Source organism: Oryx dammah, unplaced genomic scaffold (assembly GCF_014754425.2).
Source record: "Oryx dammah isolate SB20612 unplaced genomic scaffold, SCBI_Odam_1.1 HiC_scaffold_14, whole genome shotgun sequence".
Classification (NCBI taxonomy): Eukaryota; Metazoa; Chordata; class Mammalia; order Artiodactyla; family Bovidae; genus Oryx; species Oryx dammah.
This window is the reverse complement of record NW_024070198.1, coordinates 8,381,568-8,405,113: the sequence shown is the minus strand read 5'-3', so window position 1 is coordinate 8,405,113 and position 23,546 is coordinate 8,381,568. Positions and strand designations below refer to the sequence as shown.

The window sequence follows — 23,546 nt, the reverse complement described above, 5'->3', positions numbered from 1 at the left end:
GAAATGACCTGGCTATTCCATAAACTTTCAACATTTAGTTTAGCCCAACCCTAGAAATTAAGTTACCCAAATCTGGAGAGACTATTTTAGACAGACATTCCTAAAGCATAATTATTTTTAATAGAGTTTATCTAAAAGCTCATATGTCATTTACATTTTCTTTTCTTAGAAGTTTCATTGCTCGAGTTACTTTCCTTGCTGACAAATTTAGAACAGATATAACAAGACATATTAAACCTAGGTACAATGAAATATTATACTTAATTGTAATGACTCTTAGACATATCTATATTAATTAGATCAACAAACATTAATACCAGGTATTAATTTCATATTGAATGTTTCCCAGTTCACATGAACCTGAAATTCACTTAGCTTAATTTCTCTTGTGTTTAGAATTGTTTGATTTGTTAGCACTTACTTTTCTTTAGGCCAGTTAGATTAGAGCTCATTTACAAATTAACCTCAGCATTATTATGCAAAGACAAAGATATATACTGAGACATACATATATCCAGACAGACATAACAAGAGATCTTTCTTTATTTTCTAAACTTAGTCATGAATCAGATATCACAATATAAAACTCATTTATTGTAAATAACAGTTGGAATAAGAAAATTGTAAAAGGCTTTGTTCCCCTTACCCACCCCCCGACCCACCCTCAGTTTCAGAAATTGGAGATGGTCTCAGTTCAGTTTAGTAGCTCAGTCGTGTTCGACTCTCTGCAACCCCATGAATCACAGCACCCCAGGCCTCCCTGTCCATCACCAATTCCTGGAGTTTACCAAAACTCATGTCCATCGAGTCGGTGATGCCATCCAGCCATCTCATCCTCTGTCGTCCCCTTCTCCTCCTGCCCCCAATCCCTCCCAGCATCAGGGTCTTTTCCAATGAGTCAACTCTTCGCATGAGGTGGCCAAAGTATTGGAGTTTCAGCTTCAGCATCAGTCCTTCCAATGAACACCCAGGACAGATCTCCTTTAGGATGGACTGGTTGGATCTCCTTGCAGTCCAAGGGACTCTCAAGAGTCTTCTCCAACACCACAGTTCAAAAGCATCAATTCTTCGGCACTCAGCTTTCTTCACAGTCCAACTCTCACATCCATACATGACCACTGGAAAAACCATAGCCTTGACTAGATGGACCTTTGTTGGCAAAGTAATGTCTTTGCTTTTTAATATGCTGTCTAGGTTGGTCATGACTTTCCTTCTAAGGAGTAAGTGTCTTTTAATTTCATGGTTGCAGTCACCATCTGCAGTGATTTTGGAGCCCCCCAAAATAAAGCCTGACACTGTTTCCCCATCTATTTCCCATGAAATGATGGGACCAGGTGCCATGATCTTCGTTTTCTGAATGTTGAGCTTTAAGCCAACTTTTTCACTCCCTTCTTTCACTTTCATCAAGAAGCTTTTTAGTTCCTCTTCACTTTCTGCCATAAGGGTGGTGTCATCTGCATATCTGAGGTTATTGCTATTTCTCCCGGCAATCTTGATTCCAGCTTGTGTTTCTTCCAGTCCAGCGTTTCTCATGATGTACTCTGCATATAAGTTAAATAAGCAGTTGGTTTCCTGCAAAGAAGTTACTTTGTCATTTCCTCTTTTAGGAGCTTCTAGATACCAAAGTAAGCATTCTGTTCAATATGTTTGATCTTACAGCCAGCTTTTCTAACTGTGTGCACAAAATATCCATTTTAAAATATCAACAAAAACCTGATTTAGCCATTTTAGGTTGAGATCTCCTTTAGTATAATTTCCGCAACTAAATAGGTACTTGGAAGTGTAAGTTTTGTATGTACATAACTCTGGCTGCGTTGTTAGTTAGAGGCTGGTTTCTGATGCCCCTTGTTTCTCTGTTTGAGAGGCTCTTTTTCCCATTTTAAGTTGAATTTTTATCACTAGATAAAATTTACTAGTGAAATTATGTGGTGGGCCAGTGTGATTTTTGTGAGCTTGACTTCTCTGGGAATCACCCCAGAGTCGATTCACCTGGTTTCACATGTCATGGTTTCTCCCTCTGGCAGTCTAAGACTACCTGTGGGTGCTCGGATCACTGAATGGGTCAACAAGTATTTTAATTAATAAGTGGGTTTCCCTATGGGACCACTGCATGGTATGAAGACTTGGTCTCCACCACTCCTGCAAATTTCTCAGTCTCCTGAGAAAACCAGGACTGGCTGGGAGAAGTCTTGTCCCTTTTCTCTGGAGCTAACCTCTCATGCAATATATTCACTTTTTTCCCAACAAATTCTATTATGGCAGCTGAATTGAGGAAAAGCATCAGATCAGCCTCTTACCTTATACTCAACACAGACCAGTCTCCTACAACTGAGCAACCTTGGTATCTTTCAGCTGAGCCTCAGGTATTCCTCAATATCTTTGAATCAAACTCCACCTGCACCCCCACCCCAACCCCGCCAGTACCTTTCCACTGGCTGGGTATTCCCCCGGTATCTTTCAGCCGAGCCCCACTTAGTATCTAGATGCTGAGTGGATATGCCCTATTAAATCCTCTCCTTGTTTCCACATTTTAATAGACTGCTATTTGTTAACCTGTCCTTTTCTTTGCAATGACCTTGTTCTCTATTCGAATGCATTTTAGAGAGGAAAAGGGAAAAGGAAAGGCCATTTGAGAGGCAAATTGGGCAGTTGCTAAACTCCCAGGGAAGTTAGTTAATGGATGGTCTTTTATATTTTGTGTTTTCTCTTGCACCTCAGCCAAGCAACTCAAAGAAAGAACTCTTGTGATTTACCCAAGAGAATCCAGACGGGTTGCAAATTGAGGCAGGCTTTGGGGAAGAGCTGAGAGGAGACATTCAGTTTATTCTTTGTGATATTATTTTAATCTGGAAAAAGTAAGGATGTCCTGCAGTGAAGGAGAGAATAAGGATGGCCTCCTTGGTGGCTCAGATGATAAAGAATCTGCAATGCAGGTAGACCCAGGTTTGATCCCTGGGTTGGGAAGATCCCCTGAAGGAGGGAATGGCTACCTACTCCAGTATTCTTGCCTGGAGAATTTCATAGACAGGAGCCTGGCAGGCCATAGTCCATGAGGTCGTAAAGAGTTGGACACGACTGAGCAACTGAATTTTTTTTTTCTTTTGAGTGTAGTTGAACCATGTTCTCCCTGGTGAAGAGTGCTGGTTCCAGCTGCTAGCAGGAGGACGCCTTGCAATGTTTCCAGCAGGAGACTGCAACTTTCAGTCACCATGAACTAGACAGGATGCCTGGGGCTTTGTAACTGTAGTCTTAAGACTGTAAAGTTTCCTCTCCAAGCCAAGAAAGAAAGGAAAGTTTCAGTTAAACTGTGTTTACTGAGGGTTAGATATTAGAGGAAGAAAGCACTAACTCTGTACTTTGGATTTTGAATTCTCTTAAAATGAAGATTTAATTGGCATAGCACACTGTTTATGAGTGACAATGAGGAAACTTTCAGTGGTTTTTAGTATTCTAATAAAGTGTAATTCTAACAGAAATTTTCATAAAAATAGAAAAATATAATTAAATCAATCTTGTGCTGTTATTGGTCTCTCTATATTATTCAAGTCTAATTACACCGTCTTCCCCCTGAGAAGGAGCAACTGAATTATAATAGTAGTGTTTAGGACACAGCTGCCACAGAACGAAGCATGCCTGCTCTGATTTCTGTGTCTTGTGTCCATGCGGACAGTGGCAGCTGGTTCCAGCATTGTCTCCCAGTGCTGTTTCCTAGGCAACCACTTCCTGTCACTCTAGCAAGCAGCCCCAAGGTGAACCATTGCCCTCTCTGATCTCAGGAGGTCATAAGCCTTGGAAGGACTGGCCCTCCTACAAATACAAGCTTGTAAAGTGGGATTGTGCCAGGCCTTAGAGAATGCTGTGAACTCAAGTCTTTTCTTTCCTCAAACTTGCTCCTCAGGATCATTCCTTTTTACTTTGAATCTTTTATGTCAGTGTGGTTTTTTCTTGGGACAAGGTCACCAGTAGTAAAAACACAAGAGTTTGAGTATTTCTCTACCAGAATTATTGTGAATAAGCAAAGGGTACCTTCCTCTGTTCCGCCTCCCCCCCAGTATTCTTCTGAGTGTCACTGGGTTAACGCCTGCAAAGATCCTTGCCCTACTATACTCGTTACCATGGAACGTTTAGAGCTTCGGCCATCCAAGTGTGATTTGGGTAATTTTTTTTTTTTTCTGCGTTAGTGTACAAGGTGAACATAGTTAACTCTCTTACTCACTAGTCTTAGGAAGAACTCACATTGTATCTTCTCAGCATGTGTCCGCTGTAATCAAGCCTGCTGCCTTTACTATGCTTTCCCTGTACTAGATCCCATATAAAGACAATCGCTGGAGAGCTCTCAGCTGCTTTAGCAGTTATCTAATCTATAAAAAGACTCCATCCAGACCTATTTTTGTTTCCTATCCACAAGCCAGGGGCAAACAAGACACTTCCCCCCATCTCACAGAAGGAAGACATGTTAATATTCTTTGCTTAGGACATATCGAAAACAACTTGAAACCAGAAAATAGTGAAATAATCATTAAATGATTTGGGATTGAAAAGCCAAATGTGGTTGCTTTCATCATTAAGCCCAAACTGTCCTGTGTCTTGGGCATTCGACACACTTGATTTGGGACCCTTTCCTGCTTCCTCGCATCGTGATCTTGGACAAACTTGTGACTTTGGTCACAAGACAATTTTCTGACCTTGGACAAGTTAAATATATAACCTGTTTGGGCCCAGTGTCTGCATTTGGTTAGCTGGTGATGCTGACCCCTCCCCGCTTGCAGGGTTCTTATGGGATTAAATGTGAAGGCATTTCATCATGCATGGCAATCATAGTTATTGTCATTGGCACATTATTTTGTATTTATCAGTGAGGATGCAAGAAGGCCTGGTCACACAGTCTGATAACAGGTTTTCTAGGTACTTTATTTCCTCTCCCTCTCAAGGAGCGGAATACAAAGTTCCCGTTTTGAAGAGTGTTCCCTTTTTGGCCCCAGCTCTTTGAAAGTACTTATTACAGCATTAGATATTCGTGCAGGTCTGGCATGTCATTTGAAGGTGACGTTCTCATGGGTTCTGGTAGTCACTTGCCTTCTGCATCTGTGGCTTTCTGTGAGGGACACCTTGTTCAAGTCTCCCACACAGAGTGGCTAAAACAAATTAACCTGTCAGAAATGTATACCTTGTGAAATTTAAGCATTACTTTTGAAACTTCCAGAGAAGGCAATGGCGCCCCACTCCAGTACTCTTGCCTGGAAAATCCCATGGGCGGAGGAGCCTGGTGGGCTGCAGTCCATGGGGTCGCTGAGAGTCGGACACGACTGAGCGACTTCACTTTCACTTTTCACTTTCATGCATTGGAGAAGGAAATGGCAACCCACTCCAGTGTTCCTGCCTGGAGAATCCCAGGGACGGGGGAGCCTGGTGGGCTGCCGTCTCTGGGGTCGCACAGAGTCGGACACGACGGAAGCGACTTCGCAGCAGCAGCGGTTTGAAACTTCTCCTTTGAGGTACAGAAGGATGAATGGACCTACTTTACAAGCAAAAGAATCATTTAACTTTTTAGTAATTCAGAAGAAAGACTTTAGGGAATTTGAACTACTTGGTTCTTTTTCCTTTAATGATTCATGGGCAGGGGCATCTCGTGACAGTGCCTTCTTTTCTGTGCACGTTTTCCTTTTTGTTTTTGGTGTCTCTAGCCCTGCATGCAAGCTGTAAAGAAGAACAGCTTTGCATCACCTACTAACTGTTTAACTTTAGACCCTCTGCTTTGAGACTCAATATCCTTCCCTGTCTACAGGCAGATAAGATAGACTATTTCAGAGCAATCTGAAGATCAAATGAGATGACGCCTCAGTAACTTAATGGAGCTTCTTGCTGCTGCTGCTGCTAAGTCACTTCCATCGTGTCCAACTCTGTGCGACCCCATAGACGGCAGCCCACCAGGCTCCCCCGTCCCTGGGATTCTCCAGGCAAGAACACTGGAGTGGGTTGCCATTTCCTTCTCTAATGCATGAAAGTGAAAAGAGAAAGTGAAGTCGCTCAGTCGTGTCCGACCCTAGGTGACCCCCTGGACTGCAGCCTTCCAGGCTCCTCCGCCCATGGGATTTTCCAGGCAAGAGTACTGGAGTGGGGTGCCATTGCCTCCAGTCGAGCTTGTTAGAAGGTGGTAAAGAACCCACCTGTCAATGCAGGAGACATGGGTTCAATCCCTGGGTCGGGAAGATCCCCTAGAGAAGGAAATGGCAAACTACTCTCATATTCTTGCCTGGAAAATCCAATGGACAGAGAAGCCTGGTGGGCCACGGTCCATGAGGCCAAAAGAGTCAGACATGACTTAGCAACTGAACAACAGCAACAACAGACTAACCCTACTAGTTTGGTAATTATCCTTGTTTTATAGGTGTTTTTGTATCTATAGAAAGGAAACTCAAACTGCCTTGCCTTCTCCCCTCTTTGCTCTGCTCCCACTTCCTGTATCTCACTCTCAGCAGTACACTCATCCTGGACAACAGGAAGGAAGGCCCTTTTGTACTATTTATATCACAAAACAGCTTCCCTCTGGAGACCTTGCAGGTTGATTCTACACAACCATGCAGCCAGTCAAACAGCTGTACAATCTTAGACACGTGAACATCTTTCTGAAATAGTATCTTCTTGCTGTCTCTGACTATTTGCTTCTCTCTTCCTAAAACATTTTATTTTGGTTCAGACCCAGAGATTCTTAGACTCTCAGAAAAACCCTTGATCCAACAGGCAAAACTAACATGGTATTTGAAGTCATCACAGGGGTGACCTTTGGGAGAGAGTGGTGGTTACATGTATGTGTTCACTTTAGAAAAATTAATCCACTCAAGATTCCTCTGCTTTTCTTGGAGTAGGAAATGGCAAGCCACTCCAGTATTCTTGCCTGGAAACTTCCATGGACAGAGGAACCTGGTGGGCTATAGTGCATGGGCTCGCAGAGTCGGACATGACTGAGCATGTACACACACTCAAGATTTCTGTGCTTTTCTTTGTGTGTACATTAATGCAAATGCTTGTTTTTTAAAAGGTAATTTTCCCCCTCTTTTTGCAGATGCTGTAATTCACATGTATATATTCACATATATATTTTCGAAGGATTATATTTCATTTTTAGTTGAGAAAGTCTTTCATGAATGTCAGTGAGGAAGCATTTCTACACCTTTAAGATGATGTGGGTTTAAGTCTGTTTATAAACTCTTTGACCATATGTACATGTTTAGTTGCTCAGTTGTGTCTGACTCTTTGCAACCCCATGGACTGTAGCCCGCCAGCCTGCTCTGTCCATGGGATTCTCCAGGCAAGAATCCTGGAGTGGCTTGCCATTTCCTTCTCCAGGGGATCTTCCTGACCCAGGGATCAAACCTGCGTCTCCTTCGTCTTCTCCTGCATTGCAGGTGGATTCTTTACCACTGAGCCACCCATAAACATATTTACATGGTCTACGGTTTCACTTGATATGCTATTTTTTAAAATTTATTTTATATAAATATAGCTGATTTACAATATTGTATTAATTTCTGTTGTCCTGCAAAGTGATTCAATTATACATACATATATTCATTTTCACATTCTTTTCCATTATGGTTTATCACAGAATACTGAATATAAACACGCTGCTACCTTTTCCACTCCAGAGTTACAATTCTTACGTTTTGAAAATATATTTTATTGCTTCTTTATCTTTCTCACTGTTGTCAGTTAGCAGTTACTTAGCAGAATGGTGATAAGATAATTTATAAAACATTAATATATGATTCTAAAACTCTTGTGAGAAGTTCCCTGGTGGTCCAGCGGTTAAGAATCCACCTCCAAATGCAGAGGACACAGGTTGCATCCCTGGTCCAGGAAGATTCCACATGCCACGGGGCAACTAAACCTGTGTTTCACAGTTGTCGAGCTCGCGCGCCACAACTACGGAAGCCCACACACTCTAGAGCCCACGCTCCTCAGAAGAAGCCACCACAATGAGAAGGCATGCACGCAACTAGGGACTAGCCCCGCCCCCCTGCTCCGCCACACCCCGCCACCCCACCCTACCCCCGGCCCCCCGCCATGCACAGCAACTGGAAAAAGCCTGTGCACAGCGGCAAAGACCCAGTGCAGCCCAAAGTAAAACAAACAAATACATAAGTTTAAAAAATAAAAAGAAAACTCGTGATACCGTTAGATGCACTTGGATGCAATTTTTTATTGGCATTGACTTTACGTGCTTGCTTCTGCATGGCTTTGTATTGTAAAGTTTACTCTGAATACCATTACAGCTGGAAATTAGCTGGCAAGTGCAAAAGAATAGTTTTTGCTGTGGCGAGGGAACAAGAAGTAAATAGCTCAGTTCAGTTCAGTCTCTCAGTCGTGTCCGACTCTTTGTGACCCCATGAATCGCAGCATGCCAGGCCTCCCTGTCCATCACCAACTCCCGGAGTTCACTCAGACTCACGTCCATCGAGTCAGTGATGCCATCCAGCCATCTCATCCTCTGTTGTCCCCTTCTCCTGCCCCCAATCCCTCCCAGCATCAAAGGCTTTTTCGGTGAGTCAACTCTTCGCATAAGGTGGCCAAAGTACTGGAGCTTCAGCTTTAGCATCATTCCTTCCAAAGAAATCCCAGGGCTGATCTCCTTCAGAATGGACTGGTTGGATCTCCTTGCAGTCCAAGGGACTCTCAAGAGTCTTCTCCAACACCACAGTTCAAAAGCGTCAATTCTTCAGTGCTCAGCCTTCTTAACAGTCCAACTCGCACATCCATACATGACCACTGGAAAACCCATAGCCTTGACTAGATGGACCTTAGTCGGCAAAGTAATGTCTCTGCTTTTGAATATGCTATCTAGGTTGGTCATAACTTTTCTTCCAAGGAGTAAGCGTCTTTTAATTTCATGTCTGCAGTCACCATCTGCAGTGATTTTGGAGCCCCCCAAAAATAAAGTCTGACACTGTTTCCACCGTTTCCCCATCTATTTCCCATGAAGTGCTGGGACCAGATGCCATGATCTTAGTTTTCTGAATGTTGACCTTTAAGCCAGCTTTTTCACTCTCCTCTTTCACTTTCATCAAGAGACTTTTTAGCTCCTCTTCGCTTTCTGCCATAAGGGTGGTGTCATCTGCATATCTGAGGTTCTTGATATTTCTCCCGGCAATCTTGATTCCAGCTTGTGCTTCATTCAGCCCAGCGTTTCTCATGATGTACTCTGCATATAAGTTAAATAAGCAGGGTGACAATATACAGCCTTGACGTACTCCTTTTCCTATTGAGGGTACTACACTAAATAAAATAAGCCAATCACAAAAGTAAATCCCCCAATCCATGTTGCTTTTTAAAGTGATATTTAAAATACTTAAAAAAATGATAATTCACATTTGCTATTGTTAGATCCTACCTCTGAAAAAAATTGTTCAATATGTTTCTTTGATTCTTTTTATTAACCACTTTTTGTGAAGTGACCTATAAGCATCCAAGGATAATATTAATTACAGTTATTTTCCCAAACATTATTTCACTATTCAAAGTAACAGATTTTTGTTCATGAGACTTAGTGAGGTCTTGAAAATAAGGGGACACCCTATTTCCTGAGGTTTACTTTTTTAGGTGCAGGGGAGCCCCTGATTTACCTTCAGCTGTTTACACTGTATTTTGGTCAAAAGATGGTGTTCTTGGGAATTCCTGGCAGTCTAATGGTTCAGACTCTGTGCTTTCACTGCCAAGGGTGCAGGTTCAATACCTGGTCGAAGAACTAAGCTCCTGCAAGCCATTTGGCACACCCCTCCCTCCCCCTTGAAAACAGAAGACGATAATGTTCTTTTGTATAAATATATTTTTCTCTGACGCTTTAATTGAACACTTTAAAGGTAATGGCAAGAGAGTCTTGCTGGTTTGTTTTTATTTATTTTGTGACAGCTTTCTTTTGACTGTATTTGATTATTTACAAAGGTGGTGATATTTCTTACAGATAGGATAAAGATTGGTTAAAATGGGAGATTACTTAGTGTAACTTGGTCCTTAGGGACTATCACAGAATTAAGCCTGCTACTTGGCTTAAGATAGGAACCCACTTTGGTCCATGTAAATCCCAAGGGTTTTTATCCTGGATGTCCAGGATAAAAACTCTTCAAAGAGTTCAAGATCCTCCTGAAATTTGAGTGGTGGTATCCCCTGGAAAAGGGAATGGCAATCCACTCCAGTATTGTTGCCTGGAGAATTCCATGGACAGAGGAGCATGGTGGGTTACAATCCATGGTGTCGCAAAGCATCAGACTTGACTGAGCAACTGACCCTTTCACTTCAGAACAGGCTTAGTTATCAGCAGATATCCCATGATGCAGGGCTTACGTAATCCTGAAAAGAGTTGAAAACCCACATCTAATAGATTAATATAAAGAAAAGAAATAGAATGTTACTAATTAAATCTAACATGATCAAAATAGATTCCATTGGATTCCACATTCTTTCACATGTACAAATCATCATCAGTGAGCGACTAAATGAACAACTTTCTTAGTTCTTTGTTGGGTGCAAAACATTATCTCTAGCTTCCTGATTATGCACCCACCCATTTATACATATGTAACTATAAAAAGTATCATTTATGAGGGTAATGTTTTAGCCTGGAGGAATGACCACCTTTTTATCAACCAGCTTGTAAAGTGGGTAATTTAGTAATTGCTCTTTGTTTTCATAGTGAAACTGCTATAATTTGTGGATATCAGTTATTTGTTGACAATTGAAGATAACAGATAATATATAGAGGGAGAGATGCCTCTATTATAGAAGCATAGATAGAGGATTACAGACTTTAGTCTTCAGTTAAAAAAAGATGAGATAGGTTTTACGTTATGCATATTTTATGACAATTTTTATAAAAAGCTTGTAAGAAAGAGGGAAAGAAATGAAAAGCTGGGAATGAGAAAATATGGGGGTGGGGAAGGTCAGTTGTGAATTTTTTGTTTCCAGCCTGATACTTTAAAACTTATTTATGCTCTTGTTTACAGTGAAGTGTGTTGATTGGTAAGATCTCTTTCCACATAAGAATTTCATGATTCCATTTTCAAAGTGATTAAGCTTAAATTGCTCTTCTATTCTAGGTACACAGTTAAGTTCTTTGGAATACACAAAAGTATCTGACTAGAAAGCTTATGAAATAGAAGACAAGAGCCTGCCTCAGGAAGCGTACATGAGAATAATTTTAAAGGAGCCCAGCGATAAATGCAAACCAGTAGCTGTTGGAGGTATGTCATGACTTAGAACTTGCATTGAACCTGGTGCGGCGCACTCTGCTATAGGAAGTCAAGTTGAGCTGTTCTCTGGGAACCTTCAGAGAGCAGAACCTCAGTCTCTGGCCTCAAATACACTAGTGGCTGTTGTTCTCTGAACTTGACTGTGTAATAGGATATGTTAACTTTTTCTCAAGCAGCTCTGATTCGGCCTCTGGAGCCCTTCCTATTGCTTGCAGACGATAAACAAAAGAGACAATATTTGACTCTGGACATATGAAAATGATAGTAAATTTCTAACCGGAAACCTCACTGTCTTCTCTTCTGAGAATGGGCCAGTCAGTATCAAAGCTCAGTGAATGTGTCCTTTGAATCAGCTGTTACTTACTGGCTTTTTCTCTACCCTATGTGACATCAAGGCCATATCTGAGTCTGATTGGGTGGTGGCTGCATTGGGTTCACTGCTAAGTCGCTTCAGTCGGGTCCGACTCTGTGCGACCCCGTAGACGGCAGCCCACCAGGCTCCCCCGTTGCTGAGATTCTGCAGGTGAGGATACTGGAGTGGGTTGCCATTTCCTTCTCCGTTGGATTCTCTAGTCCTTTACTAGTCACTGACTTTGACCTGCTAGTCTCCTTGACTTCCCCAGCCAAGTTACAATGTTAAGTGGTAAACTTCATTTTCTTGCTCATAGCGGTAATTCTGAACTAAGTTTATCATCAGAGTCAGAGTCATTCATTATTTTGTATTTGGTGACTTTGAGTAGATGGCCATCTTTTGATTCACTGGCTCTTTTTTATGGCATAGCCTATGTCCTGCTGTAAGTCACGTTGATACTTTAGGGTTTTTTCCCCCGTCTGCCAATGTAGAATACTTTCAATGTACCCTGTGCCACGTAGTTTATTTCTTTAATCATCACACCATCATGAGACCATTAAACAAGTCCTGCTTTTCTAGATGACGGTGCTGAGGTTCCAAGTGGTTAAATAACCGGCCTCCTGTTTCTGAGAGAATAAAGGCAGACATGAGAGTCAGCACTAGGCCTGTCTGTCCCGTATTGTTCGCAATAAAGACAGTCTGCCATGCCGTTTCCCCTTTTTTCAAGCAGGGTTGCTCTACCTTCTTCACAATTTTTTGTTACTTTTTCCCATTTCATGGTTTCTTATTTGGTTTATAATTATATTTATAGCATTAATTAGCAAATTAAAATCAAGTATTTTCTAACTTACAATTGTTGGTATGAGACATCATTAAAATATGTCCTCTTTCTAACAGAGGCTCTGATATCTTTGTTGATGCATTCTGAATTGCTTATGAGGCCAGTATAGGAGGTACCGGGCTTCCGCAGCGGCTCAGGTGGTAAAGAATCTGCCTGCAATCGCAGGAGACCCAGGTTCAATCTCTGGGTCAGGAAGATCCCCTGGAGAGGGAAATATCTACCCACTCCAGTATTCTTGTCCGGAGAATTCCATGGACAGAGGAGCCTGGAGAGCTACAGTTCATGGGGTCACAAAGAGTCAGACAGGACTGAGTGACTAACACTTCCACTTTCATTGGGAGTAAGAGTGGACCTTGATGTTTCTGATATAATCCTGTTGTGTCTCCAGCATTTGCACCAGTGCTCAGATACTTTCAATATAGTTATTGAAGATGATATAGATAAGGAATGATGAGATTTTGCTAGAAATCTTCTTGCATGGTTCACAAACTTGTTTCAGAGCCTGAATCCTTTAAAATATAGAACCATCTATTCAAGTGCTTAGTTTTGGCTCAGATGATTGTTTTGAACTGTGTATATAGCTTGGACATTGCCCTGAAAGATGTGTTTTAAATAGTATCTTTTTTTTTTTTGATCCCCAGTAGTGGGCTGCATGAGTTGAAAATCTGTATATTTAGACTTCTAAAATGTTTTTATTAAATTAGCAGAGCCTCTGTATACTGAGAAGTATTTTGAACCTTCACTAAAATCCTGGGCAGGTTGGTGTGGCATCCTTCTCTGAAAGATGGATAACCTGAAGCTTGTGACATTACAAAGCTTGTCCAAGCCCGTGCAGCTAGAGAATGGTGGAGCCAGAACCCGAACCTAGATTTGTCTGATTTCACGGACTGTGCTTTGAACAATTACTCTGCCCCACTGATTACACGGTGGTGACATTCAGATTGCAAATGTGTCCAAGGATTTTTTCCTGCTTTGTGTTAATACAAAGGCAGTCTTAAAACAAACAGTTAAATAGGCCTCACCCTCACAGCGGCAAAGGCTTCTAGATAGGCCTGGTGCCGTCACTGATGGGGTTACAGCCAAACAGTGACAGTTCCGTTGTGATGGGCTGAGAACTGGGAAGTGTGCCTCCCTGTTTCTGCAAGTCCGTTTCCACACTGAGCCTATTGCACTGCGTGTTGCATACTCACTCGCTAAGTCATGTCTGACTCTCCTGTGACTGCATGGACTCCAGCCCACCAGGCTCCTCTGTCCATGGGATTTCCCAGGCAAGATTACTGGAATGGGGTGCCATTCCCTTCTCTAGGGGATCTTCCCGACCCAGGGATCAAACCCACATCTCCTGCTTGGCAGATGGACTCTTTACCACTGAGTCACCAGGGAAGCTGCCAGGAACAATTATGCTTGGCTCACCTGAGCCCTGGTGAACAGCTGTTGCCTCCAGAGCAGGTTTGGCTAGAGTTTGGCTACACAGGCACACAGGTCTGACATTTGGATATGAGTCTCAAAATTTATGAAAAATACAGACCTTGGAACTTCAGGTATATTGTATCAATTTTACTAAAAGGGAAATTTCTTTTTGTTTTTAAATGTACTGTTTTCCTGATTCTAAGTAGAAAGTTTGGTAAGTATTAAGTTCAAACAACAACAAAAAAGCCACCATTCGGAGGTAGCCACTGATAATATTTTGGTGTGGCTGCTTCAAGATTGTATTCTCAGGACTGTGTATACCTTGTAAAAAGTTCAAAAGTAGAATTAAAGTTTTCTAGATCCATTTTTGCTCAGTATAACTTAAGTGTTTTCCCCGTTTTTAAGTTTTCTTTTATATCATGCTAAAAAGTGGCAACAGAGTATTCCATGTGGATGATAACATAAGTTATTCTATCCCATTATTAGGTAGACCTAATTCTCATTCAGTTCAGTTAATACCCCTCCACATTAGGACACTGTGGTAGGAAAGAAATATTAAAAGAAACAAGAACTCCATAAATGCCACTAGTTTTCATGGTATCTTGTAAAATAACTAATTCCAGTTAAGAATATGATGAGAAAACCCACATCACTTCAGACACATTATACAAAGAACCCGACTTGTGAATTTCCCATTACAAATGCATGAAGGAAGTACTGGAAATTCCCCATTGACCTGTAAAATTTGAAACCTCTTTTTTCTTTCATTGGGGTAACCCATCTATAACAGGTAACTTCAGTTTTTCCCGTGGTTACAAGAAACTTGTCAAATCCTGATTTGTAGATAGTTTGGTCCTATGAGCTTCTTAAGGTACTTGATGCTTCATATACTGGTTAGCTGAGCATTTCTCCCTTGGGTTTTGTTTTTTTTTTGCCTAAATATTTTTTAAGTGTTCAACAGTAGGTCAGGCAGCTGTAGTGACCTGCAGAAACCTGAGTGATGCTGCTTTGCAATCTCTTAGATAGACGTTCACAGTACAAATATGGCTTCTCTTGAACTGAAGAGTTCTGTGCTTCTAGGAGTCAGAGTTCTGAAACAGAGAAAGTAATTATAACTGAGACAGGTCAGCATTTAATACATGCCTTCTATTCAGGATGGCTTCCCACGTGGCACGGTGGTAAAGAATCCGCTGCTAATGTAGGAGTCACAGATTCGATCCCCGGGTGGAGAAGATCCCACGGAGGAGGAAATGGCAACCCACTCCAGTATTCTTGTGTGAAAAATTCCATGGCCAGAGGGGCCTGAGGGGTCGCAAAGAGTCCAGCATACCTGAGCATACACAATACTCAGAACAGGCTGACATGGAGGAGGGACTATCCTGTATTGATGCTTATTATTCTTCTATAAAGATATCATTGTTAAATTAAATTGTCATCATTATCATTATACCATCATCACCAGGCCAGTGTTTTTCAGACATGGTTCCTTATTGCCCTTGGGATTCCAAATATACCTGGGGGTAGGTTACATGTGAGGGAGGAGGCAAGACTTTTGACCTCCAGCGGCTCTGCTTTCATATGTTTTATGTAGTGAACTTCCACAGAATTGTGTTTAAAGAAAGCTTTGTTTATTTCCTTGAGGAAGTAAAGACTGAGAATCACTGTGGCATAGAGAACCTATAGAAGTAAAACCTACAGAAGTAAAAAGCCTAAAAAGAAGTAAAACAGTCCCAACAGTATTACCTCCAGTTTTTATCATGCCTATAATTCTCCTGTAGGCTCACAGTCTGTCTTGGATTTGGTAGTTAACCATAGGCTTTCCAGTTGGGATTCCTATAGACCGAACTGCTTTAGGACAGTGGTTTCCCTAGAGGTGCCTTAGAAGTTCTAAGGTTAGGAGAGATGAAGTGATACCCTTACAGTCATTGGTGGTTGAAGGTAATCTTTGGTGAGGGGTCAGTGAATGGTGCCAAGTGTAACGCCTGAAAGTTTAGCCCTGGGAGACTGGTTAGCCCCCTGTGTTCTGGTTGATGTGGGTAGTACAAGGTTTTCTTGTCATCAGGCGATGTGGTAGTGAAATTGAGCCTGACGTTCTGTGAAATCTTCATTATCTATTTCTAGATTCTTTTAAAACTTTGTGGGTGGGCTGTCTTACATTGAAGATGGATAGTAATGAGTCACAGAACTGAGCCTTCATGAATCAGGCACTTTAGTTATGTTTGTCTCACAGCTCAGTGGATTAAGTAAAGAATTTCCCTAAAGAACAGCTTAGTAATATTTTTTTAAATGAAACTTTGCTTCTTTTCAAATTTTGCATTATTGAAATATATTAAGTACACTTATTTTATGCTGATAATTCTAGGATTCCAAGTCTTTTCAGATCTGATTTCATTTGCCCATTTCATGTTGGTGCTCATTCCTAGTATCTTGTTTCCTTGTGTTTATGATTTATTGACTGCGAGCTCATGTTCCTTGAAAATTTTATCTGTGCGAGTTCTTTGGGGTCATGATTAAAAAGAAGTTTTTCCAGGGTTTGTTTATATTTGCTTCTGCCAGGTACCTCTAGGTACCATCAATCTGGATAGTCTTTAAATTAAGTTCTCTGCTTGGACTTTCTCAAAGCACATAGTATGAATTTAGACCACAAACCACACGAGTAGTAGTTGTTGGCTGTGAATTCTCAAGGGAGATTTTCCACCCAGACCACTGCCGTGCCTTACCCGACCAACCCAAACGCTGCTAGGAGTAAAAAGCAGTTTCTCTTCTCTTGTCTTGGAGCAAGTTTATTTCTCATTGCCCATATCCTGAGGGCATAGTTCTGTGAAGTTCCAGTTTTAAGATGGGATCTCTTTAAACTCATGAGCTTGAGTGATTCTGGTTTTATTTCCTCTCTTGCTCCATGTAATTGTTACCAGGGTTCTGGTTTTGATGCTTTCTTCAGTTCAGTTCAGTTCAGTCGCTCAGTCGTGTCCCACTCGTTGCGACCCCATGAATCACAGCACGCCAGGCCTCCCTGTTCATCACCAGCTGGAGTTCACTCAGACTCATGTCCACTGAGTCGGTGATGCCATCCGGCCATCTCATCCTCTGTCATCCCCTTCTCCTCCTGCCCCCAATCCCTTCCAGCATCAGGGATTTTTCCAGTGAGTCAACTCTTCGCATGAGGTGGCCAAAGTATTGGAGTTTCAGCTTCAGCATCAGTCCTTCCAGTGAACACCCAGGACTGATCTCCTTTAGGATGGACTGGTTGGATCTCCTTGCAGTCCAAGGGACTCTCAAGTCTTTTCCAACACCACAGGTCAAAAGCATCAAGTCTTCGGTGCTCAGCTTTCTTCACAGTCCAACTCTCACATACGTACATGACCACTGGAAAAACCATAGCCTTGACTAGATGGACCTTTGTTGGTAAAGTAATATCTCTGCTTTTCAATATGCTATCTAGGTCGGTCATAACTTTCCTTCCAAGGAGTAAGCATCTTTTAATTTCATGGTTGCAGTCACCATCTGCAGTGATTTTGGAGCCCCCCAAATAAAGTCTGACACTGTTTCCACTGTTTCCCCATCTATCTGCCTTGAAGTGATGGGACCGGATGCCATGATCTTCGTTTTCTGAATATTGAGCTTTAAGCCAACTTTTTCACTCTCCTCTTTCAATTTCATCAGGAGGCTTTTTAGTTCCTCTTCACTTTCTGCCATAAGGGTGGTGTCATCTGTATATCTGAGGTTATTGATATTTCTCCTGGCGATCTTGATTCCAGCTTGTTCTTCTTCCAGCCCAGCGTTTCTCATGATGTACTCTGCATATAATTTTAAAAAGCAGGGTGACAGTATACAGCCTTGACGTACTCCTTTTCCTATTTGGAACCAGTCGGTTGTTCCATGTCCAGTTCTAACTGTTGCTTCCTGACCTGCATATAGGTTTCTCAAGAGGCAGGTCAGGTGGTCTGGTATTCCCATCTCTTTCAGAATTTTCCACAGTTTCTTGTGGTCCACACAGTCAAAGGCTTTGGCATAGTCAATAAAGCAGAAAGAGATGTTTTTCTGGAACTCTCTTGCTTTTTTGATGATCCAGCGGATGTTGGCAATTTGACGTCTGGTTCCTCTGCCTTTTCTAAAACCAGCTTGGACATCTGGAAGTTCATGGTTCATGCATTGCTGAAGCCTGGCTTGGAGAATTTTGAGCATTACTTTACTAGCATGTGAGATGAGTGCAATTGTGTGGTAGTTGGAGCATTCTTTGGCATTGCCTTTCTTTGGGACTGGAATGAAAACTGACCTTTTCCAGTCCTGTGGCCACTGCTGAGTTTTCCAAATTTGCTGGCATATTGAGTGCAGCACTTTCACAGCATCATCTTTCAGGATTTGAAACAGCTCAACTGGAATTCCATCACCTCCACTAGCTTTGTTAGTAGTGATGCTTACTTCCCAGCTTTTCTACTTTTACTGTCTCTCACTTTGTTGCCACTCTACAGGTACATTTAAAAAGATATTTTCTTCTTTATTGATCTCTAGGAGAGTACTTGAAGATATCTATTGTGTCATTTTGCAGAATTGAAAGAGATCTTTTTTTTTTTTCTGCTGTTAATAGGTGCTTCTAATAGATGAGGTGGGAAGATATTTAGGGCAGAGCTCAAAAATGTGTTAAAAATTTAGATACAAGTCCAGCTTCCGCCACACCTTTTGAAATCTGTTTATTTTAGTGTTGGCTGTGTTGGGTCTCTATTGCTGTGTGCAGGCTCTCTCTAGTTGCGTTGAGTAAGGGGCTGCTCTCCGGTTCTGGTGGAGAGGCTTCGCAGTGCAGCAGTTTCTCTTGTTGCGGAGCATGGGCTCATGTGGGCTTCAGTAGTTGTGGCAGGCGGACTTAGTTGCCCTGCAGCATGTGGAGTCTTCCTGAACCAGGGACGAAACCCATGTCCCCTGCATTGGCAGGCAGATTCTCAACTACTAGACCACCAGGGAAGTCCCAAACCTCCCCTTTTAATTGGAGTGTCTGCCATATACAGTTGCATTAGATCAGGACTGAAGTGGAGAATAATTCCTTTTAATATGCTATCTGAGTTGGCAGGGACCTTGATGTCTTTGACTCATTACTGAGCTGAGATTTATTTTTGTTCCTTGATTTGATTGATTAATTATTTGTCTAATATTTTACTATATTATACAGTTAACTCCCCCGCTTTATGGGCGGTTATTTGTTATATTTTTCTTATATCTGTCAGTCTGCCATGGGTCTACATGATGATGTCCTGAGAAGCTTTGGTGTATGTTGGCTCATTCCTTTAGTAGTATTTCATTTGATTCTGAGTTAGTGGAATATTATTTGAAAGTAAAGTAGTTGCAATTAATATAATATTAATAATAATTAATATGCCAGCAAAACAAAAAATAAATCAGTCTCAAGGAGGATTTCTTATGTTATGGTTTAAATGTACAACATGTAGATCTGTGGAATCAGTTTAATTTGATAATTAAGCTGACTTACTAGTCTTTGACCACAAAATAGGAGGATAGCAAGAAACATTGCCATCTGATAGAAATATGTAATATGTACATGTGCCACTCACTAATCCATATGAATACACCCTCTGTTGTGAACTTTAATGCCTTTGTTTTGAGACCCCCATATAAAATGAATTTTGCAGAGAAGGACCTACTATTGGGGTTACTGATCTAACATACCTAGCCTTCCTTGGTCCATTTGTCAGTCTGCGTTGCTATATCAGAACACAGTTTCCTGGAAACAGCCATACTTTGGTATGACTTAAACTAATGAATACTTTTTTTGAGCATGTAGTATCAGTTCAGTTCAGTCGCTCAGTCGTGTCTGACTCTGAGACCCCATGGACTGCAGCACGCCAGGCCTCCCTGTCTATCACCGACTCCTGGAGTTTACTCAGACTCACGTCCATTGAGTTGGTGATGCCATCCAACAATCTCATCCTTTGTCATCCCCTTCTCTTCCTGCCTTCAATCTTTCCCAGCATCAGGATCTTTTCAAATGAGTCAGCTCTTCGCATCAGGTGGCCAAAGTATTGGAGTTTCAGCTTTAGCATCAGTCCTTCCAATGAACACCCAGGACTGATCTCCTTTAGAATGGACTGGTTGGATCTCTTTGCAGACCAAGGGACTCTCAAGAGTCTTCTCCAACACCACAGTTCAAAAGTGTCAATTCTTCGGCACTCAGCTTTCTTTATAGTCCAACTCTCACATCCATACATGACTACTGGAAAAACCATAGCCTTGACTAGACGGACCTTTGTTGGCAAAGTAACATCTGCTTTTTAATATGCTGTCTAGGTTGGTCATAACTTTCCTTCCAAGGTGTAAGCATCTTTTAATTTCATGGCTGCAGTCACCATCTGCAGTGATTTTGGAGCCCCCAAAATAAAGTCTGCCACTGTTTCCACTGTTTCTCCATCTGTTTGCCGTGAAGTGATGGGACCGGATGCCATGATGTTTGTTTTCTGAATGTTGAGCTTTAAGCCAACTTTTTCACTCTCCTCTTTCACTTTCATCAAGAGGCTCTTTAGTTCTTCACTTTCTGCCATAAGGTTGTGGTCATCTGCATATCTGAGGTTATTGATTTCTCCCAGCAATCTTGATTCCAGCTTGTGTTTCCTCCAGCCCAGCGTTTCTCATGATGTACTCTGCATATAAGTTAAGCAGGGTGATAATATACAGCCTTGAGGTACTCCTTTTCCTATTTGGAACCAGTCTGTTGTTCCATGTCCATTTCTAACTGTTGATTCCTGACCTGCATACAGATTTCTCAAGAGGCAGGTCAGGTGGTCTGGTATTCCCATCTCTTGAAGAATTTTCCACAGTATGTAGTATGGTGCTAAGCAAATGTTAAATGGAATCAGTGTTGATTTAAATTGGAAGAAAGCTCAAGTTACGATGACTAGGGTAGGGATAATGATTGCCTGGAACATTTATGTATTTTGAGGTTATGAAAATTAGTATTGTGTTTTAAATATTTGCCGTGGAAGGAATCAGAAACATATCCTGGTAAGCCTGCCAGCTGGATTAATAGCATCATTTATCAGCTGTACATTTACATAAGACCACATTATGATTAGAAATTTTAAGATTAATATTTCAGGGGCTTAGGAATGTTTATTTATTATGATTTTTTTGAGTAGCTGTGTTTGGAAGTTTTAATTTTGTAAAATGTGTTAGCTTAACAGATCTTCACATTTAGTTCTGAAAAAATGGCTGTTAGTTTATTTTAAAAATATTGTAGTGTTTACTTTGAATTGGAATTGGTGGAAATAGTATCTAAAGAGGAAACTGGTTTGCATCCCATGTTGCAAATATATTCAGACTTTCAAACTATTCAACCCAAAGAATCACTATTTATTATTTTTGCTCAAATTTTGGAACATAGAATTTTCCTAGTGTTTTCTTTTTCTCATCACAGTTATATTTTTCAGCAGAGTACATTTCTGAAAGTTATACCATTGATATTTCAAATAAATTGAATACATTTAAATTGACAAGGAAAGTTCATTAATTTTAGATGAATTCTTAAGAAATCTTTTAATAAAATGAAGAAAGCTTTCTTGATGTGAATAGGTCTTTTTCTCTTTTTTATGCAGAAGTTTTTAATCTTGAAACACTATTCTGATATCTTTTTTAATATCACATTTGAAGATATGTGAGTATTTTTTGACTGCATATATTTATTGCTACCTGTGTTAATTTGGGAAAGAAACCATAATAGAAATGAAACAAAGATTATATAAGTAATAGCTCATTTCTAGAATTTTTTTCTTCCTAAATATTTGATGGGAAAATGTCAATTATTAATGCAGTCACTTTCAAACTTCCTTCCACACAGTCAGAAAAACAACTGTTAAGACAAACATTTACAGATATGCTTACTGTTCTAACATTCTCATGTTCCCTCCAAGAGGGACAGCTGATGACTGGGCACAGCCGTCATCACCTGAATTTGGTGTACTAGCTGTGATTTGAGTCCATATGTGTTACTTTTCTCTTTTTTGGTCAGAATGAAGAAAAATATTTTAAAAAACTCTTTTTGGATAAAACATTTGTTAATGTAGGTGCTGTTTATGGCACTGTGAATTTGATATTAATTATGATGAAGCAACCCTGACACCCATTCTTACTGTTGTGACCAGAGTGATTTACTGTGGGGTTTTCTGGTCAGTTTCAGTGAATTTCAGCAGCAATAAGAACCTAGTTTCTATTCTAGTGTCGTCTTTCTCTTGGAACCACTTTGTGAAGATGACTTAGGGTAGCTCCTGAAAGTTTGGCAAGTAGGCTAAGTAGGCTAATCATTTTCCTCTGTATGGGCCTTTCCTTCTTTTTTGTATAAGAAAAGAATTATTTCCATAAAGAGTATGAGATTGTACTGAATTGATTCAAGTGACATTCAAAGGAAACATTCTTGTTCCAAATATGTTTGTGTATTTTGAATGAATTTGAGAGCGACTGTTAGGGATGAACAACTGTTTGGTAATTACTGCGTTCTCTGACCGGTAGGAGTGCTATCCAACAATAGTCTTGTCTCCCTTTATTTATAGCCTCTGTTTGGTAGCACTACTTTTCCACTGTTATGGTTTCTTCCTCTTCACAGTGCTGGTTTGCACATGGTTCTCCTGGTCTTTCCACCTCATCACGTCTGCCTTCAAGTCCCAAAGCTACCTGGACTCACATCTCTGTTCATCCACTCAAACAATACACATTGAGCACCTGCTCCCCAGTAGACGGTGTGCTAGGTACTGGGATACAGCACTGAAGCAGACAAAGGCCATCTTCTCATTGCATGAGGGCAGGGAAAACAAAGAGCAGACAAATGTGTCAGGTAATGGCAAGTTTTAGGAAGAATAATAAAACGGGGAAAGGTTATGAAGTGGCGGTGAGAATGGCGTCTTCCATGTGGAGTGTTTGAGCGCTGATCCAGGGAACAAACCTCCGTCAAGGCGATCTGAGGGGATTGGGCTTCTGGCAGAAGAAACTGTAATTGCAAAGACCTTGAGGAGAGAGTGTAAGCATGTAGACTAAGGGGCCGGGGTGGCTGTAGTGCAGTGTGAAGGGGAGAGCTTTAAGAGTTTGGAGAGGTAGTCCTGGCCCAGCTCTCAACCTCTGTAGGCTCTGATGAAGAGTCTAACTTTTGCTCTGAGTGAGGTGAGAAGGTACCTGCAGTCTTAAGCAAAGAAGTGACTTATGATCTGACTTATACATTAAGTCCCTCTGGTTGCTGTGTGAAGATTATGCCTAGGGGACACAAGAAGATGCTTGCAGACCAGGTCGGAGGCTGTTGCCAAAGCCTAGGTCAAGATGTGTAATTTTGGACCAGGGTGAAAGGAATAATGGAGAGATAAGAAGTGGTGAGATTGCAGATATATTCCTGAAGGAAGCTCATCAAATTTGGATACAGGGTTAGATGTGGATTTGAAACAGAGGCATCCTGGATTTCTCCCAAGATTTTGACCTGAGTTGTTGGTAAGTTAAAGTTATTATTTACTGAGATGGGAGAAAAATGCAGGAGGAAAATGTTGGAGTTGTAGGGCAGGTGGAGAGTAAAGACTTTATTAGTTAAAATAGTTACCTTTTAGACATCTGAGTGAGAATATTGCATAGGCAGTTGGCTATTTGAACCTGGAGTTTAAAGAATCCAGCCCAGAGGTATCTTTTTAATTGAGAGCTGTCCTAGAAGAGATGGTATTTAAAA

General features: G+C 41.1%; 1 protein-coding gene across 5 annotated transcripts in view; it reads left to right on the top strand.

The window, feature by feature from the left end:
* Window positions 1–23,546, top strand: part of SGMS1 (sphingomyelin synthase 1) — a 323,847-nt gene that overhangs the window by 150,457 nt on the left and 149,844 nt on the right. For all 5 annotated transcript variants that reach the window (XM_040254683.1, XM_040254684.1, XM_040254687.1 and 2 more), the window contains one exon: window positions 11,091–11,234. The gene's annotated coding sequence lies outside the window, so the exon portion shown is untranslated. The remainder of the gene's footprint in view (window positions 1–11,090; window positions 11,235–23,546) is intronic.